This window comes from Salmo salar, chromosome ssa07 (assembly GCF_905237065.1).
Source record: "Salmo salar chromosome ssa07, Ssal_v3.1, whole genome shotgun sequence".
Taxonomy (NCBI): Eukaryota; Metazoa; Chordata; class Actinopteri; order Salmoniformes; family Salmonidae; genus Salmo; species Salmo salar.
This window is the reverse complement of record NC_059448.1, coordinates 66,594,121-66,616,031: the sequence shown is the minus strand read 5'-3', so window position 1 is coordinate 66,616,031 and position 21,911 is coordinate 66,594,121. Positions and strand designations below refer to the sequence as shown.

The following is a 21,911-nucleotide window of genomic DNA, read 5'->3' as shown; positions in this document are numbered from 1 at the left end:
AGAGTGACAGAGAGAGCTGTAAATCTAATCTAATCAGGCCGGGCCTTCCAGGGCCAGCCCACTAAAACACACAGCTAGCAGGCAGCATATAGCCAACACAGCACGCACACACACAGCAAACACAGCACATACTGTACACAGCTGAACAGAAGGCACAGTGGAGACGACAGCAGGCCAGCCTGACAGTAACAACACCCATCAAACTCACAGAGGGGTGTGGCATAACTACTGCAGTGACTGGGCAAGTAGTTGACCTCTACAGTAACACAAACATTATCTCCACTGTAATAAATAGACCTATAGATCCTATATGTATCGTAAGGGACCATCACTGCTGTAGAGTAACTGGTCTCATATCTCATCTACTACAGTTCAGGTGACATTACCTCATTATCTATAGGACACATCTACTACAGTTCAGGTGACATAACCTCATTATCTATAGGACACATCTACTACAGTTCAGGTGACATAACCTCATTATCTATAGGACACATCTACTACAGTTCAGGAGACATAACCTCATTATCTATAGGACACATCTACTACAGTTCAGGTGACATAACCTCATTATCTATAGGACACATCTACTACAGTTCAGGAGACATAACCTCATTATCTATAGGACACATCTACTACAGTTCAGGTGACATAACCTCATTATCTATAGGACACATCTACTACAGTTCAGGTGGCATAACCTCATTATCTATAGGACACATCTACTACAGTTCAGGTGGCATAACCTCATTATCTGTAGGACACATCTGCTACCCTTAGGACTAGAATCATGGGAGGAGACTAAAACAAACTGATACCCTTAGGACCAGAATCATGGGAGGAGACTAAAACATATTGATACCCTTAGGACCAGAATCATGGGAGGAGACTAAAACATATTGATACCCTTAGGACCAGAATCATGGGAGGAGACTAAAACATATTGATACCCTTAGGACCAGAATCATGGGAGGAGACTAAAACATATTGATACCCTTAGGACCAGAATCATGGGAGGAGACTAAAACATATTGATACCCTTAGGACCAGAATCATGGGAGGAGACTAAAACATACTGATACCCTTAGGACCAGAATCATGGGAGGAGACTAAAACATATAGATACCCTTAGGACCAGAATCATGGGAGGGAGGGAGGGAGGGAGGGAGGGAGGGAGGGAGGGAGGGAGGGAGGGAGGGAGGGAGGGAGGGAGGGAGGGAGGGAGGGAGGGAGGGAGGGAGGGAGGGAGGGAGGGCAGCAGTTAAATGCTCCATTGGGAACGGTTAGACTTCCATACTTTATGATGCAGTAACATCCGTAATAAAAACAGAAGTTAAATATAATCACCACAGGACCAAATGGTTCCATGTGAACAGAGATGGGAGGGGAATGTGTGTCACTAACAGAGATGGGAGGGGAATGTGAAAGATGGGGAATGTGTGTCACTAACAGAGATGCGAGGGGAATGTGAAAGATGAGGAATGTGTGTCACTAACAGAGATGCGAGGGGAATGTGAAAGATGGGGAATGTGTGTCACTAACAGAGATGGGAGGGGAATGTGAAAGATGGGGAATGTGTGTCACTAACAGAGATGGGAGGGGAATGTGTGTCACTAACAGAGATGGGAGGGAAATGTGTGTCACTAACAGAGATGGGAGGGGAATGTGTGTCACTAACAGAGATGGGAGGGAAATGTGTGTCACTAACAGAGATGGGAGGGGAATGTGTGTCACTAACAGAGATGGGAGGGGAATGTGTGTCACTAACAGAGATGGGAGGGGAATGTGTGTCACTAACAGAGATGGGAGGGGAATGTGTGTCACTAACAGAGATGGGAGGGGAATGTGTGTCACTAACAGAGATGGGAGGGGAATGTGTGATAACAGAGATGGGGGGGAATGTGTGTCACTAACAGAGATGGGAGGGGAATGTGTGCAAACAGAGATGGGGGGGAATGTGTGTCACTAACAGAGATGGGAGGGGAATGTGAAAGATGGGGAATGTGTGTCACTAACAGAGATGGGAGGGGAATGTGAAAGATGGGGAATGTGTGTCACTAACAGAGATGGGAGGGGAATGTGAAAGATGAGGAATGTGTGTCACTAACAGAGATTACAGCCAGCATCACTGGACCAGCTTCCTCCCACCATCACTTCCTCTTCCTCTCTGAGGAGGAAGGCAGACAGACCATAGACATAAAGGCCCGTCTCCTCTAATTGGTTTATCAGTGGGCCGCCACATCCTCCATCCACAACCACAAACCCCGTGCGCTCATAAATTACATCCCCAAATTGAGCCTGTACGCTTGTTCAATGTTCAGCCTCTTCATTTGTGAACAGGCCAGCTGCTGAACCGTTTATCTTCACTACAAAGGCATTCTGTATTAGTTTCAGCCCCCGAAAGCCTCCACTGAAGCCACAGAATGGGCCTCTCTGTCGGCCCAGACGGGTAGGAGAGGTTAGTGATAGGATACAGACTCCATTGAACTGGACTTTATTTTCCCACACCACTCAGATAGTGATGTTACTTCTCCAGTCAGTACAAAGCACGTCACTGACTGACCACCCTTCTGACAGCTTGGCGATAGGACAGATCTAGGGGAGAACCTTGAGGAGGATGCTGGGAGAATATAAGCTGTACGCTGATTTAAAAAAGACAAGTTGTATTTGTCTATAGATAGATATTATGGGAGAACCTTGTGAAAATCGAGGGAATATATACGCTGATATAAAAGGCTAGATGTAATGTTCTATAGATTGTTCTAGAAACCGTATACTGTATATATACACACGCATGAGAGAATACACGCTGATAGAAAGGCTTATAATGTTGTGAGTGTTCTATAGATTGTTCTATCAGCCAATATATATATATATATATATATATATATATATATATATATATATATATATATATATAACAGTATACACGCACGAAGGGCCCTAAATTAGATTTCCCCGTCAAATGAATCACTTCATCAAATGAAATATGGGTTGTGAATGTGATTGAAAATGAACAAAGCTGCCAGGCATGGAAGAAATATTTCACTTTCCCTCCCACATAATGCTGAGTATAGATCTTTGATACACACACACACACACACACACACACACACACACACACACACACACACACACACACACACACACACACACACACACACACACACACACACACACACACACACACAGCACACGCGTGGCAGAGGGAAGAATCCGTCACAGACTGACAAAATCTATTATGCTCTCAGAAAACATGTTTAATAATCATTGTTATGAGCTTACGTCTGGTTGGTTTATTTAAACGACTCTCAACATGTGACCATAGAAGTCTTAAAGCCATTGGTTGTTTGGGTGAGGAGAGAATGGGGCCAAGTTGAAAGGTTACTTTGACCTAAATCTCAGAGCTGAGATAAAGATTTCACTGTTTGGGATAATATTTTAAACCTTCTGTAGGCCTCCTGTACAAGGCATTAATCTCACTATACTATGTACAAGGCATTAATCTCACTATACTATGTATAAGGCATTATTCTCACTATAGAATGTACAAGGCATTAAGCTCACTATACTATGTACAAGGCATTAAGATCACTGTCACGCCCTGACCTGAGAGAGACGTTTTTCTCTGTTTAGTTAGGTCAGGGTGTGATATGGGGTGGGCATTCTATGTTGTGTATTTCTTTGTTTTGGCCGAGTATGGTTCCTAATCAGAGGCAGCTGTCTATCGTTGTCTCTGATTGGGAATCATACTTAGGCAGCCTTTTCCCACCTGTGTTTGTGGGTAGTTATTTTCTGTTTTGTTATCAGTGACCTGACAGAACTGTTGGCTTTCATTTTGTTTCTTTGTTTAAGTGTTTCGTTATATATAATAAATTATGAACACTTACCACGCTGCGCTTTGGTCCACTCCTTTTGACGATCGTAACACTCACCATACTATGTACAAGGCATTAAGCTCACTATACTATGTACAAGGCATTAAGCTCACTATACTACTGTACAAGGCATTAAGCTCACCATACTATGTACAAGGCATTAAGCTCACTATACTATGTACAAGGCATTAAGCTCACTATACTACTGTACAAGGCATTAAGCTCACTATACTATGTACAAGGCATTAAGCTCACCATACTATGTACAAGGCATTAAGCTCACTATACTATGTACAAGGCATTAAGCTCACTATACTACTGTACAAGGCATTAAGCTCACTATACTATGTACAAGGCATTAAGCTCACTATACTATGTACAAGGCATTAAGCTCACTATACTATGTACAAGGCATTAAGCTCACTATAATATGTACAAGGCATTAAGCTCACTATACTATGTACAAGGCATTAAGCTCACCATACTATGTACAAGGCATTAAGCTCACTATACTATGTACAAGGCATTAATCTCACTATACTACTGTACAAGGCATTAAGCTCACCATACTATGTACAAGGCATTAAGCTCACTATACTATGTACAAGGCATTAATCTCACCATACTATGTACAAGGCATTAAGCTCACCATACTATGTACAAGGCATTAAGCTCACCATACTATGTACAAGGCATTAAGCTCACTATACTATGTACAATGCATTAAGCTCACTATACTATGTACAAGGCATTAATCTCACTATACTATGTACAAGGCATTACGCTCACTATACTATGTACAAGGCATTAAGCTCACCATACTATGTACAAGGCATTAAGCTCACCATACTATGTACAAGGCATTAAGCTCACCATACTATGTACAAGGTATTACGCTCACTATACTATGTACAAGGCATTAATCTCACCATACTATGTACAAGGCATTAATCTCACCATACTATGTACAAGGCATTAAGCTCACCATACTATGTACAAGGCATTAAGCTTACCATACTATGTACAAGGCATTAAGCTCACTATACTATGTACAATGAATTAAGCTCACTATACTATGTACAAGGCATTAATCTCACTATACTATGTACAAGGCATTACGCTCACTATACTATGTACAAGGCATTAAGCTCACCATACTATGTACAAGGCATTAAGCTCACCATACTATGTACAAGGCATTAAGCTCACCATACTATGTACAAGGCATTAAGCTCACCATACTACTGTACAAGGCATTAAGCTCACCATACTATGTACAAGGCATTAATCTCACCATACTATGTACAAGGCATTAAGCTCACCATACTATGTACAAGGCATTAAGCTCACCATACTATGTACAAGGCATTAAGCTCACCATACTATGTACAAGGCATTAAGCTCACTATACTACTGTACAAGGCATTACGCTCACTATACTATGTACAAGGCATTAAGCTCACCATACTATGTACAAGGCATTAAGCTCACTATACTATGTACAAGGCATTAAGCTCACTATACTATGTACAAGGCATTAAGCTCACTATACTATGTACAAGGCATTAAGCTCACCATACTATGTACAAGGCATTAGCATATTATTTGTTCACAGTGAAAAGAACATCTGCCACAAAGTCAAAAATAAAGTATTTTTTTCTCCTAGTTAAAGCCAAAGATCAACGTTAAATGAATCAAATCCTTTGATTCTCAATTCTTATCTTTCATAAACCATCTATAAACCATATTTGTACTTAGCTCATGACAGATGGAAAGAGATTGCAGATTTTCCTCCAAAAACCAACTTTGTCAGTCAATGTCAATTTAAATCCTACCAAATATTTTTTAAACAGTAACCTGTAAGCCTCTCCCTTTACAAACTCAATTGGATAAAAAGTTGCAACACTTACTGTGTGAAGTCCTGATGATCAATTCTTATCTTCCATCAACCTTCGTTGTACTATAATGGAAAGGGAAAGGGGGATACCTAGTCAGTTGTACAACTGAATTCCTTCAACTGAAATGTGTCTTCCACATTTAACCCAACCCTCTGAATCAGAGAAGTGTGGGGGTCTGCCATAATCGACATCCACGTCTTCGGCGCCCGGGGCTTGTGGCAGTTGGAGAGAGAGTTTGGGACGATTTTCCTCCAAAAAAACTGCCACATTTCACTCAATATCAATGTAGATCTCCCCAAATCATTTTTAAACAGTGACCTTTGAACTCTCCAATCACAGACCCCATTGAATGTGATGATTTCCCAACAAGAGCTTTGGCTTTACTTCGCTCTCTCTGGACATAAGCAGGTCTTACATCTTAAATCAGGAAACAGGCCACCAGTGGCATTTACTGAGCAATTAAAAATGGCACAAACGTCTGAACCGCCAAGCCAACAAAGGTGTTGTGTGTGTGTGTGTGTGTGTGTGTGTGTGTGTGTGTGTGTGTGTGTGTGTGTGTGTGTGTGTGTGTGTGTGTGTGTGTGTGTGTGTGTTTGTGTGTTTGTGTTTGTATTTCTGCTGAAATACAGCTACTGAACGCTACTGTACTACCGGTCCAGTATAACTCTGGGTCCCTACTTGAGGAGTTGCTGAACACTACTGTACTACCGGTCCAGTATAACTCTGGGTCCCTACTTGGGGAGTTGCTGAACGCTACTGTACTACCGGTCCAGTATAACTCTGGGTCCCTACTTGAGGAGTTGCTGAATGCTACTGTACTACCGGTCCAGTATAACTCTGGGCCCCTACTTGAGGAGTTGCTGAATGCTACTGTACTACCGGTCCAGTATAACTCTGGGTCCCTACTTGAGGAGTTGCTGAATGCTACTGTACTACCAGTCCAGTATAACTCTGGGTCCCTACTTGAGGAGTTGCTGAACGCTACTGTACTACCAGTCCAGTATAACTCTGGGTCCGTCTCCTCCTTGACCTCCCCACTCACCCATCTGTTGCCCATGGCAATGGGGTGGGTCTGAGTGGCTGCTCTGGGTCTTCATCCATCTCTCACTGAGCCACTATTTAAATAACCTGCCCAACTTGATATTTCAGCACTTCATCTTCAAACACAACCAAAATGGATGAATGATGATGAGAGCAGATACCTATTCAGCATGCATCTACAGAAGCCTCACAGCAGGGGGTTTATCATTAAGTCATCATAGAGGGCAGAGAGTAGAGGGGGAGGGAGAGTAGGGGAGAGGTGGAGAGACGTAGAGAAGGAAGTGGTGGAGAGGGAGAGAGGGGAGAGGGAAAGAGGTGGAGAGAGAGGAGAGGAGAGGGTAGGAGAGAGATGGAGGGGAGAGAGGTGGAGTTAGAGAAAGGAGAGAGGGGAAGTGGAGACGGGAGGGAGGGAGAGGTGGAGAGGTGGGGAGAGGTGGAGAGAGGGGGAGAGATGGGGAGAGGTGGGGAGGTGGAACTTGGCATGTCATCTTTCATTATCCTCATGGTTCACGGCGTTACACTTCAGAAGAGCTCTGGCACAGCTGGTGCTGTCAACATGTCTCTCCTCTCTTCTCTTCTCCTCTCCTCCTGCCAGAGGTGTACCAGGCCAACTCTCTTTGTTCTGTATATGGAGTGTGTGGTAGTTAGACTAACCCTCACTGGGTCATCAAAAGCCTTACTTTCTCCACAAGACCATGGGACCTGGGCAGTGAGTGGGTGACTAGAGATGACCACTGCTGTTAGTCCATCTGGTCTGGCAGTGCCATTGGGCTCTACATGGTTTTGACCCTTAATAACTGACTGAATGACTGACTGACTTATTAATGCATTGATGAAAAAGCCAAAAACACAGCAAGCTGGATTTCACCAGCATGAAAACAACAACAGCTGTTCGAGGTAGTCACTATGGCAACCTCACGTACTTACCAGAACCATTACATATCTCCTGTATGGAGTTTCCCCCATTTTCCAATCCATCAATCTCTAACCAGTCATGTTAATTTAATGTGGTTCCTGATCTGATAAAACAACAAGCACAACCACTGCAGCTGTATTCTGAGAGCTGAGGGCTGGGTGCTGGGTGCCCCCCAGACAGTGGCTGTATACTGAGAGCTGAGGGCTGGGTGCCCCTAGACAGTGGCTGTATACTGAGAGCTGAGGGCTGAGAGCTGACGGCTGGGTGCCCCCCATACAGTGGCTGTATACTGAGAGCTGAGGGCTGGGTGCCCCCAGACAGTGGCTGTATACTGGGCTGTATACTGCCCCCCAGACAGTGGCTGTATACTGAGAGCTGAGGGCTGGGTGCCCCCAGACAGTGGCTGTATACTGAGAGCTGAGGGCTGGGTGCCCCTAGACAGTGGCTGTATACTGAGAGCTGCGGGCTGGGTGCACCCAGACAGTGGCTGTATACTGAGAGCTGAGGGCTGGGTGCCCCCAGACAGTGGCTGTATACTGAGAGCTGAGGGCTGGGTGCCCCCAGACAGTGGCTGTATACTGAGAGCTGAGGGCTGGGTGCCCCTAGACAGTGGCTGTATACTGAGAGCTGAGGGCTGGGTGCCCCCAGACAGTGGCTGTATACTGAGAGCTGAGGGCTGGGTGCCCTCCAGACAGTGGCTGTATACTGAGAGCTGAGGGGCTGGGTGCCCCCAGACAGTGGCTGTATACTGAGAGCTGAGGGCTGGGTGCCCCTAGACAGTGGCTGTATACTGAGAGCTGAGAGCTGGGTGCCCCCAGACAGTGGCTGTATACTGAGAGCTGAGAGCTGGGTGCCCCTAGACAGTGGCTGTATACTGAGAGCTGAGGGCTGGGTGCCCCCCAGACAGTGGCTGTATACTGAGAGCTGAGGGCTGGGTGCCCCCCAGACAGTGGCTGTATACTGAGAGCTGAGGGCTGGGTGCCCCCAGACAGTGGCTGTATACTGAGAGCTGAGGGCTGGGTGCCCCCAGACAGTGGCTGTATACTGAGAGCTGAGGGCTGGGTGCCCCCCAGACAGTGGCTGTATACTGAGAGCTGAGGGCTGGGTGCCCCCAGACAGTGGCTGTATACTGAGAGCTGAGGGCTGGGTGCCCCCAGACAGTGGCTGTATACTGGGCTGTATACTGCCCCCAGACAGTGGCTGTATACTGCGAGCTGAGGGCTGGGTGCCCCCAGACAGTGGCTGTATACTGAGAGCTGAGGGCTGGGTGCCCCCAGACAGTGGCTGTATACTGAGAGCTGAGGGCTGGGTGCCCCTAGACAGTGGCTGTATACTGAGAGCTGAGGGCTGGGTGCCCCCAGACAGTGGCTGTATACTGAGAGCTGAGGGCTGGGTGCCCCCAGACAGTGGCTGTATACTGGGCTGTATACTGCCCCCCAGACAGTGGCTGTATAATGAGAGCTGAGGGCTGGGTGCCCCCCAGACAGTGGCTGTATAATAAGAGCTGAGGGCTGGGTGCCCCCAGACAGTGGCTGTATACTGAGAGCTGAGGGCTGGGTGCCCCCAGACAGTGGCTGTATACTGAGAGCTGAGGGCTGGGTGCCCCCAGACAGTGGCTGTATACTGAGAGCTGAGGGCTGGGTGCCCCCTAGACAGTGGCTGTATACTGAGAGCTGAGGGCTGGGTGCCCCCAGACAGTGGCTGTATACTGAGAGCTGAGGGCTGGGTGCCCCCATACAGTGGCTGTATACTGAGAGCTGAGGGGCTGGGTGCCCCCAGACAGTGGCTGTATACTGAGAGCTGAGGGCTGGGTGCCCCTAGACAGTGGCTGTATACTGAGAGCTGAGGGCTGGGTGCCCCTAGACAGTGGCTGTATACTGAGAGCTGAGGGCTGGGTGCCCCCAGACAGTGGCTGTATACTGAGAGCTGAGGGCTGGGTGCCCCCAGACAGTGGCTGTATACTGGGCTGTATACTGCCCCCCAGACAGTGGCTGTATAATGAGAGCTGAGGGCTGGGTGCCCCCCAGACAGTGGCTGTATAATAAGAGCTGAGGGCTGGGTGCCCCCCAGACAGTGGCTGTATACTGAGAGCTGAGGGCTGGGTGCCCCCCAGACAGTGGCTGTATACTGAGAGCTGAGGGCTGGGTGCCCCCAGACAGTGGCTGTATACTGAGAGCTGAGGGCTGGGTGCCCCCTAGACAGTGGCTGTATACTGAGAGCTGAGGGCTGGGTGCCCCTAGACAGTGGCTGTATACTGAGAGCTGAGGGCTGGGTGCCCCCCAGACAGTGGCTGTATACTGAGAGCTGAGGGCTGGGTGCCCCCAGACAGTGGCTGTATACTGAGAGCTGAGGGCTGGGTGACTGCGTCCCAAATGGCACCCTGTTCCCTATATAATGCACTACTATTGACAGTTAGACACCAGGGTAGGAGGAGGGAGGTAAACACCAGGGTAGGAGGAGGGAGGTAGACACCAGGGTAGGAGGAGGGAGGTAAACACCAGGGTAGGAAGAGGGAGGTAGACACCAGGGTAGGAGGAGGGAGGTAGACACCAGGATAGGAGGAGGGAGGTAGACACCAGGGTAGGAGGAGGGAGGTAGACACCAGGGATAGGAGGAGGGAGGTAGACACCAGGGTAGGAGTAGGGAGGTAGACACCAGGGTAGGAGGAGGGAGGTAGACACCAGGATAGGAGGAGGGAGGTAGACACCAGGGTAGGAGGAGGGAGGTCGACACCAGGATAGGAGGAGGGAGGTAGACACCAGGATAGGAGGAGGGAGGTAGACACCAGGGTAGGAGGAGGGAGGTAGACACCAGGATAGGAGGAGGGAGGTAGACACCAGGGTAGGAGGTGGGAGGTAAACACCAGGGTAGGAAGAAGGAGGTAGACACCAGGATAGGAGGAGGGAGGTAGACACCAGGGTAGAAGAGGGGGTAAACACCAGGGTAGGAGGAGGGAGGTAGACACCAGGATAGGAGGAGGGAGGTAGACACCAGGATAGGAGGAGGGAGGTAGACACCAGGATAGGAGGAGGGAGGTAGACACCAGGGTAGGAGGAGGGAGGTAGACACCAGGATAGGAGGAGGGAGGTAGGCACCAGGATAGGAGGAGGGAGGTAGAAACCAGGGTAGGAGGAGGGAGGTAGACACCAGGATAGGAGGAGGGAGGTAGACACCAGGGTAGGAGGAGGAAGGTAAACACCAGGGTAGGAGGAGGGAGGTAGACACCAGGATAGGAGAAGGGAGGTAGACACCAGGATAGGAGAAGGGAGGTAGACACCAGGATAGGAGGAGGGAGGTAGACACCAGGGTAGGAAAGGGAGGTAGACACCAGGATAGGAGGAGGGAGGTAGACAGCAGGGTAGGAGGAGGGAGGTAGACACCAGGGTAGGAGGAGGGAGGTAGACACCAGGGTAGGAAAGGGAGGTAGACACCAGGATAGGAGGAGGGAGGTAGACACCAGGGTAGGAGGAGGGGAGGTAGACACCAGGATAGGAGGAGGGAGGTAGACACCAGGATAGGAGGAGGGAGATAGACACCAGGGTAGGAGGAGGGAGGTAGACACCAGGATAGGAGGAGGGAGGTAGGCACCAGGATAGGAGGAGGGAGGTAGACACCAGGGTAGGAGGAGGGAGGTAGACACCAGGATAGGAGGAGGGAGGTAGACACCAGGGTAGGAGGAGGAAGGTAAACACCAGGGTAGGAGGAGGGAGGTAGACACCAGGATAGGAGAAGGGAGGTAGACACCAGGATAGGAGAAGGGAGGTAGACACCAGGATAGGAGGAGGGAGGTAGACACCAGGGTAGGAAAGGGAGGTAGACACCAGGATAGGAGGAGGGAGGTAGACACCAGGGTAGGGAGGAGGGAGGTAGACACCAGGATAGGAGGAGGGAGGTAGACACCAGGATAGGAGGAGGGAGGTAGACAGCAGGGTAGGAGGAGGGAGGTAGACACCAGGGTAGGAGGAGGGAGGTAGACACCAGGATAGGAGGAGGGAGGTAGACACCAGGGTAGGAGGAGGAAGGTAAACACCAGGGTAGGAGGAGGGAGGTAGACACCAGGATAGGAGAAGGGAGGTAGACACCAGGATAGGAGAAGGGAGGTAGACACCAGGATAGGAGGAGGGAGGTAGACACCAGGGTAGGAAAGGGAGGTAGACACCAGGATAGGAGGAGGGAGGTAGACAGCAGGATAGGAGGAGGGAGGTAGACACCAGGGTAGGAGGAGGGAGGTAGACACCAGGATAGGAGGAGGGAGGTAGACACCAGGATAGGAGGAGGGAGGTAGACACCAGGGTAGGAGGAGGGAGGTAGACACCAGGATAGGAGGAGGGAGGTAGACACCAGGATAGGAGGAGGGAGGTAGACACCAGGGTAGGAGGAGGGAGGTAGACACCAGGATAGGAGGAGGGAGGTAGACACCAGGGTAGGAGGAGGGAGGTAGACACCAGGGTAGAAGGAGGGAGGTAGACACCAGGGTAGAAGGAGGGAGTTAGACACCAGGATAGGAGGAGGGAGGTAGACACCAGGATAGGAGGAGGGAGGTAGACACCAGGGTAGGAGGAGGGAGGTAGACACCAGGATAGGAGGAGGGAGGTAGACACCAGGGTAGGAGTAGGGAGGTAGACACCAGGGTAGGAGGAGGGAGGTAGACACCAGGATAGGAGGAGGGAGGTAGACACCAGGGTAGGAGGAGGGAGGTAGACACCAGGGTAGGAGGAGGAAGGTAAACACCAGGGTAGGAGGAGGGAGGTAGACACCAGGATAGGAGAAGGGAGGTAGACACCAGGATAGGAGAAGGGAGGTAGACACCAGGATAGGAGGAGGGAGGTAGACACCAGGGTAGGAAAGGGAGGTAGACACCAGGATAGGAGGAGGGAGGTAGACAGCAGGATAGGAGGAGGGAGGTAGACACCAGGGTAGGAGGAGGGAGGTAGACACCAGGATAGGAGGAGGGAGGTAGACACCAGGATAGGAGGAGGGAGGTAGACACCAGGGTAGGATGAGGGAGGTAGACACCAGGATAGGAGGAGGGAGGTAGACACCAGGATAGGAGGAGGGAGGTAGACACCAGGGTAGGATGAGGGAGGTAGACACCAGGATAGGAGGAGGGAGGTAGACACCAGGGTAGGAGGAGGGAGGTAGACACCAGGGTAGGAGGAGAGAGGTAGACACCAGGATAGGAGGAGGGAGGTAGACACCAGGATAGGAGGAGGGAGGTAGACACCAGGGTAGGAGGAGGGAGGTAGACACCAGGGTAGGAGGAGGGAGGTAGACACCAGGGTAGGAGGAGGGAGGTAGACACCAGGGTAGGATTAGGGAGGTAGACACCAGGGTAGGAGGAGGGAGGTAGACACCAAGATAGGAGGAGGGAGGTAGACACCAGGATAGGAGGAGGGAGGTAGACACCAGGATAGGAGGAGGGAGGTAGACACCAGGGTAGAAGGAGGGAGGTAGACACCAGGATAGGAGGAGGGAGGTAGACACCAGGGTAGGATGGAAGTAGACACCAGGGTAGGAAGGAAGTAGATATCAGGGTAGGAAGGAGGGTAGGAGAGAGGTAGGCACCAGGGTAGGAGGGAGGTAGACACCAGGGTAGGGGGGAGGTAGACACCTGGGTAGGAGTGGGTAGAAGGGAGGTCAACACCGGGGTAGGGTGGGTAGACAACAGGGTAGGTAGATGTAGACACCAGGGTAGGAGGGAGGGTAGGAGGGAGGTAGACACCGGGGTAGGGAGAGGTAGACACCGGGGTAGGAGGAGGTAGACACCGGGTTAGGGGAGGTAGACACCAGGGTAGAAGGGAGTTAGACACCAGGGTAGGAGGGGGGTAGACACCAGGGTAGGAAGGAGGTAGACACCAGGGTAGCATGGGGTAGCCACCAGGGACAAGAATCATGTGTCTTTGTCTTCTGTAATGTCCTCAGGGAACTAGTTGTTGAATCTTGACTGAGGTGGATGATGGGAACATGTTGTTGAATCTTGACTGAGGTGGATGATGGGAACATGTTGTTGAATCTTGACTGAGGTGGATGATGGGAACATGTTGTTGAATCTTGACTGAGGTGGATGATGGGAACATGTTGTTGAATCTTGACTGAGGTGGATGATGGGAACATGTTGTTGAATCTTGACTGAGGTGGATGATGGGAACATGTTGTTGAATCTTGACTGAGGTGGATGATGGGAACATGTTGTTGAATCTTGACTGAGGTGGATGATGGGAACATGTTGTTGAATCTTGACTGAGGGGGACGATGGGAACATGTTGTTGAATCTTGACTGAGGTGGATGATGGGAACATGTTGTTGAATCTTGACTGAGGTGGATGATGGGAACATGTTGTTGAATCTTGACTGAGGGGGACGATGGGAACATGTTGTTGAATCTTGACAGAGGGGGTCGACAGGAACAAGATCCCATACAAAGGCTTTGTCTTATGTTATTGTCTTACACAATAACAGTTAGTTGAGCTGACCGTTAGTCCTGGTTGGGGTTCAAAGCTGGGATGTAGAGTTATGGATAACCAGGATCAACTCTGGCCTCTGGTTATATCCTACAGCCCGGGCTCAGAGTTTTCCCTGGTCATGTCTCAGGGTCACATCACCCTAAGTATGACCAATGCCGTATCCCACACCACAAAGGACAACATTTGGAAACAGCATCACATGCTGCAACTCCCCCTTCAAACCCCACACAGACAAACACAGTGACATTCATAATACCCCTTCAAACCCCACACAGACAAACACAGTGACATTCATAATACCCCTTCAAACCCCACACAGACAAACACAGTGACATTCATAATAGCTATTTGTATTTCCTCCCATTACACCAGTTCTCAGGCTTTTCCCAAAGTAGCATATCATCATCAGCACCATGTGGGGTCTACGAATCAGAGGATCACACACACACACACACACACACACACACACACACACACACACACACACACACACACACACACACACACACACACACACACACACACACACACACACATCAGAGAATAATGCCACCGGACATCTGTCAACATGTCACCAATCAAATGTAACCGATGTGAAATGGCTAGTTAGTTAGCGGTGGTGCGCGCTAATAGCGTTTCAATCGGTGACGTCACTCGCTCTGAGACTTGAAGTAGGGTTACCCATCGCGCTTTTGTGGCGCGATGGGTAACGATGCTTCGTGGGGTGTCAGTTGTTGATGTGTGCAAGGGTCCCTGGTTCGAGCCCAGGTTGGGGCGAAGAGAGGGACGGAACCTACACTGTTACACAAACACACCCTGGTATATACAGTATTCATCCTAGTCCTGGTCACTACAGAAATACCTCAAAACATCTGTTCAATCGCCCCTACCAACAGATTATTGACTTGTTTAACTTTTCATTTTGAATCAGATTATCATTTGGGAAGGGGGACTTGTTGTCAACATGTCAAACAACTATCTATATACTGTATCAGCATGAAATAATATCAGCCTCACAACATGCCCAGATTTTGCTCTACATGGGACCATCTGATAAGGCCTATTGTAGTCAGTAGAAACATAACGGTGGCCTCCCAAATAGGACCCTACTCCCTACATAGTGCACTACTTTTGACTGGTACCATTTGGGACGCACTCATATACTGTGTGTGAAGCATCTGCATTGCTGTTGGGAGTCAGTAGAACTAAGGGGATTCTACCTGTGAGATCCCCCTGACGTTCTGAACATCCCAGATGGTGATGATGTGGAGGTGGAGGGAATCTATAGCCCACGTCAGCTTTACTCCGTATAGCAGGCCTTGACCTATATAAAATGACACCAACTACAGACTAGGCCTACAACGGTATTATTATACTACTGGGAATAAACGTCTCGTTCATCGGTATTGGGCTTTATCGCGTGTCACGATGCAAAGGGCAGAGAGCACATTCATAGGTCGCATGCATAAAAGAGGGGGTTAGCCTATAATAATTGCTGCAGCGTGCAATGTCTGTGTCGGTCTACGTGGTTGCTGCACCTGCTTTCTTCTCTCAAATGTCTCACATCTTTACGACACATAGGCCTATATAGGCCTCACTAAACTGTTACCTAATTGATAGGCTTCCAATAGGGAATTCATTCACGATTATATAGTTAACAGCTGGCCATGCTATTGATAGACTGTAAACATCAATAGCCTAATTCCTTGTACTATAATGCCGGCCGGCAAAACATATTTTATCCACACAAAGGATGGAATATAGCATAATAAATGAATGAATATGGTAAATTAAATAATTATTATCATCACACGATCAGCAGCCACCACAAACTAGACAACGACAATAATGTATTTTATCATAGCCTCGAGACGCTGTGAATCACATTACCGCTTATTGCTGCCTGTGTTGTCCTTTGATCAAATGCTTTTCTTCTCATCTCTAAAAACACAGATATAATGTCGAGCCTCCATATTCACACCTGACGCCAACAACATAAATATCAGCAACATCATCGGTTTCTATGGGAAACCCACAACTGGACCGCCATCCCATCCTCTCTTGGACTTGACACATCCATCCACTGCACCAAATGCGCATAATTCACATAGCAAAGCAGCGAGCATTTCATCATACATACACAGCACAGCCTACACAAGACAACAGCAGAAAAAAATCCCAACCACCAGCAGAAAAATTAAATTAAAAGAGCCCACAAATCTCACCTGTTTAAGCAAACGTGGACAGGTTTTTCCCTCTTCTCGCAGCTGTAGGAATAAAACAGGATGAGTTGGTGTTTTTTGTCTCCCGTCTCCCGGCAGTGCTCTGACTCGTTCCCCGCTGCAGTCTCACAGCCTGTGGTCCTCTGCTCCGTTCTCCCGTTCTAGCACCAGCTCCCTCTTCCCGAGCCGCTGACAAACGAGCAGCGCTCTAGCTGCCGCCGTCTCGCGCACGCGCAACCCACCGCTCCGGTGCAGGCAGAATGCAGAAGCTCTAGAACGAACGGAGCGCGCAGCTGCAGCGACGCCGACTAATGAGCGGCTGCGACTGGACCTGCAGACGGATGGATGGATTTATTTATTTATTTTTTAAAGATGGATGATGGTTAAAAAAAATAGATGGATTATGGTGTGCTGTGGATAAAACAATAATTGTGCAGCAGTAGACCTTTTATATCTGCCCTATGAATTAGTCATTTTGGTGATAAAGATTGGCACTCTGTAGGCTAGGCTTGGTGTTTTCACGGATTGTTAGGATACTGCTATAGGCTAGATGCAAGGAATCCAGACCCCAAAATAGGAACGTTTTGTACAGTACCATATTTAATTTGGGGAGAGGTTTGGGGGATATGATGAACATATTATGAGGGAATTGCTGGTGATTTTGGATTTATCTGTTCCAGTGATTGAATACTGGAAGTAAAAAAGGTAGGCCGACAGTAGGACACACTGCCATCGTCACCAGCCATAGGACAGGTGGCTAATGTGAGTCGTCTAAACCAGTGGTTCTCAATTTGCGACCCAATCTTAGCATCAGGGAAAAATAATCGCCAAAATACAATCTGTAAAACAAGGTAACAACATTCCTATCTCATTCACTGTCAATAATATAATTTTGCCCATATTCTTGATGAAGGATGTTAATAAACGCACTAGTTTGAGACCACAAAATCAACCAAAATGGCGCTGTTAATAGCTCTATATTAAAAGTATTGTGATTGCAGAAAAACATTTCTGAGATTAAATTATTTAAAATATAAATTTATTTAAATTTCTACACACATTGTACCTGGTTTAAGTCGTTATAGTTCAGACTTATATATATATATTTTTTTTTTACTCAGACAAGGAAGACTCCCGTGACCCACAGTTGAACATCGCTGGTCTAAGCACATCTTCATGTAAATAGTAGTGTGTCAAACGCTTTAGTGCATCTCCCAATCACATTACCATGTATTAGATTAGACTGGGTTGAGTGAGGACAAGGATGAACTCACACGCTCCCCCTACACTCAAGCACACACAGTAGCCTAAACAGACATCTTTATCATTGTGTAAATGGTTCCCTCATCACAGTCTGGAGCTGTCCAACCATGTCCCAACATTAGTCTGCATACTCATGCATAACTGTCTGACCATGTCCCAACATTAGTCTGCATACTCATTCATAACTGTCTGACCATGTCCCAACATTAGTCTACAGTCTCTTTCATAACTGTCTGACCATGTCCCAACATTAGTCTACAGTCTCATAACTGTCTGACCATGTCCCAACATTAGCCTACAGTCTCATTCATAACTGTCTGACCATGTCCCAACATTAGTCTACAGTCTACTTCATAACTGTCTGACCAGTCCCAACATTAGTCTACAGTCTCATAACTGTCTGACCATGTCCCAACATTAGCCTACAGTCTCATTCATAACTGTCTGACCATGTCCCAACATTAGTCTACAGTCTCATAACTGTCTGACCATGTCCCAACATTAGTCTACAGTCTCATTCATAACTGTCTGACCATGTCCCAACATTAGTCTACAGTCTCATAACTGTCTGACCATGTCCCAACATTAGCCTACAGTCTCATTCATAACTGTCTGACCATGTCCCAACATGTCTACAGTCTCATAACTGTATGGTCATGTCCCAACATTAGCCTACAGTCTCATTCATAACTGTCTGACCATGTCCCAACATTAGTCTACAGTCTCATAACTGTCTGACCATGTCCCAACATTAGCCTACAGTCTCATTCATAACTGTCTGACCATGTCCCAACATTAGTCTACAGTCTCATTCATAACTGTCTGACCATGTCCCAACATTAGTCTACAGTCTCATTCATAACTGTCTGACCATGTCCCAACATTAGTCTACAGTCTATCATAACTGTCTGACCATGTCCCAACATTAGCCTACAGTCTCATTCATAACTGTCTGACCATGTCCCAACATTAGTCTACAGTCTATCATAACTGTCTGACCATGTCCCAACATTAGCCTACAGTCTCATTCATAACTGTCTGACCATGTCCCAACATTAGTCTACAGTCTTCATAACTGTCTGACCATGTCCCAACATTAGTCTACAGTCTCATTCATAACTGTCTGACCATGTCCCAACATTAGTCTACAGTCTCATTCATAACTGTCTGACCATGTCCCAACATTAGCCTACAGTCTCATTCATAACTGTCTGACCATGTCCCAACATGTCTACAGTCTCATAACTGTCTGACCATGTCCCAACATTAGTCTACAGTCTCATTCATAACTGTCTGACCATGTCCCAACATTAGTCTACAGTCTCATTCATAACTGTCTGACCATGTCCCAACATTAGTCTACAGTCTCATAACTGTCTGACCATGTCCCAACATTAGTCTACAGTCTCATAACTGTCTGACCATGTCCCAACATTAGTCTACAGTCTCATAACTGTCTGACCATGTCCCAACATTAGCCTACAGTCTCATTCATAACTGTCTGACCATGTCCCAACATTAGTCTACAGTCTCATAACTGTCTGACCATGTCCCAACATTAGTCTACAGTCTCATTCATAACTGTCTGACCATGTCACATCATGACCCATAATGTTTGTTCTGCCTTGTACAGATCATTATGGTGACACACACACACACACACGTATGTATGTATGTATGTATGTACACGCACGCACGCAGGCACGCACGCACGCACGAACCACAAACACAAAGTAAAATCATTTTGACATGAATAAAAGTGTTCAGGTGAATACAAAGATTTTTACATGGGTAAATTCCCTAAGTGAGTTTATGTTCCAGTTCCACCCCTGCAGGTGACCATAATGGTAAATGAATGGAGCATAGTGAATATGTTACTGGCTGTCCGGTTACATCTGTACCATTGAAGCTGAGATATCCAGGGGGTATTTCCTGTACTAGTAGGTGTATAGTGTCTCTTCCAGAAATGGTCTCACAGACAGTCTGCAGGTATTGACCATGGTTGGTCTGTTGGTCATGTACATTTATTATGACATGTCTCTAGAGCAGCGTTTCTAGAGTGGGTCGCGTTCCTGTTAATGGTGGGTCACGACGTTATTAAAGTGACTATGCATTGATTATAAACAGAGAGTAGCAGCAGCATAAAAGAGGGGTCTGGAAAGCCCTTTGATTAGCTGTTCAGGAGTCTTATGGCTTGGGGTTAGAAGCTGTTAAGAATTCTTTAGGACCTAGACTTGGCGCTCCGGTATCGCTTGCCGTGCGGAATCAGAGAGAACAGTCTATGACTGGGGTGGCTGGAGTCTTTGACAATTTTTAGGGCCTTTCTCTGACACCGCCTGGTATAGAGGTCCTGGATGGCAGGAAGCTTGACCCCGGTGATGTACTGGAACGTTCGCACTACCCTCTGTAGAGCCTTGTGGTCGGAGGTCAAGCAGTTGCCGTACCAGGCAGTGATGCAACCAGTCAGGATGCTCTCGATGGTACAGCTGTAGAACCTTTTGAGGATCTGAGGACCCATGCCAAATCTATCCAGTCTCGCGAGGGGGAAGAGGCTTTTCGTGCCCTCTTCACGACTGTCTTGGTGTGTTTGGACCATTCTAGTTTGTTGGTGATGTGGACACCAAGGAAGTTGAAACTCTCAACCAGCTCCACTACAGCCCTGTCAATGAGAACGGGGGCGTGCTCGGTCCTCCTTTTCCTGTAGGATCAGCGTGGCGGATGTGTTGTTACCTACCCTTACCACCTGGGGGCGCCCCATCAGGAAGTCCAGTTGCAGAGGGAGGTGTTTAGTCCCAGGGTCCTTAGCTTAGTGATATAGTGGTCCAGGTATGGGGGGGTGAGTCAGCTGGGAGTCTAAGACCTTGACCGTGTGTGACTCTCCTATAGCGGTCCAGGGATGGGGGGTGAGTCAGCTGGGAGTCTAAGACCTTGACCGTGTATGACTCTCCTATAGCGGCCCAGGGATGGGGGGTGAGTCAGCTGGGAGTCTAAGACCTTGACCGTGTGTGACTCTCCTATAGCGGCCCAGGGATGGGGGGTGAGTCAGCTGGGAGTCTAAGACCTTGACCGTGTGTGCTTTAGTATATTCCAGGAAGTGAACTGTAAATGGTGAACGTGTGTGTGTCACTCAGGGAGTGTGTGTTATAGCCAGGCACTGCTCTGTTGCCGAGGGTAACGGCCATGTGAGAGAACTTCAGTCACTCCTTCACAATGTGGTGGCATGACAACCCTGACAGATGTTTTACAGTGTGGCATTGCAGCCAGAGACACAGCACAGGGTATTTTTGACCTGTCTATTTTCATACATACTTACTGTGTGTGTGTGAGAGAACATGGAGAAAATCTTCATTCTGCCTCATTTCATTACTATCTATCACATGGGCTCCTCTTCTTGCCTCTTCTGGAGTCCTCCGGCAAATATCTCCTGATGCAAGAAACTGTGAGAATCTCTGGAACGTTTAAATTCCTCATCCAGTGAGGCGAGTTTCTAGAATTGTTTTCCTTGCTCATCCCTTATAGGACATATTTGCTGATTCAATTGCATCCATTGAAGCAACATGTAATGAAGCGTTTGATAATCATATGGTTAGTCAACACAGACGTGATATACTGTAGTTCTATTCCTGGATCATTTAGTTTGGCTGATGTTTCTGGTAATGGTAGTAAGTGGTTGTTTACATTGGCAGCAGTAACATTGGGTGGGAACGGTCACAGCATGGCCTATATGACACTTGTGGACGACTGATACAGCTCTGATACTGATACAGCTCTGATACTGATAGAGCTCTGATACGGATACAGCTCTGATACGGATACTGCTCTGATACTGATACAGCTCTGATACTGATACTGCTCTGATACTGATACAGCTCTGATACTGATACTGCTCTGATACTGATACAGCTCTGATACTGATACAGCTCTGATACTGATACAGCTCTGATACTGATACTGCTCTGATACTGCTCTGATACTGATACAGCTCTGATACTGATACTGCCCTGATACTGATACAGCTCTGATACTGATACTGCTCTGATACTGCCCTGATACTGATACTTCTCTGATACTGCTCTAATACTGATACTGCTCTGATACTGATACTGCCCTGATACTGATACTGCCCTGATACTGATACTGCTCTGATACTGCCCTGATACTGATACTTCTCTGATACTGCTCTAATACTGATACTGCTCTGATACTGATACTGCTGTGATATTGATACT

The 21,911-nt window shown here is 47.8% G+C and overlaps 1 pseudogene; it reads right to left on the bottom strand.

Moving 5' to 3' along the window:
* Positions 1-16,672, bottom strand: part of LOC106598423 (neuronal cell adhesion molecule-like) — a 172,454-nt pseudogene extending 155,782 nt beyond the window's left edge.
* Positions 16,673-21,911: the final 5,239 nt, after the last annotated feature.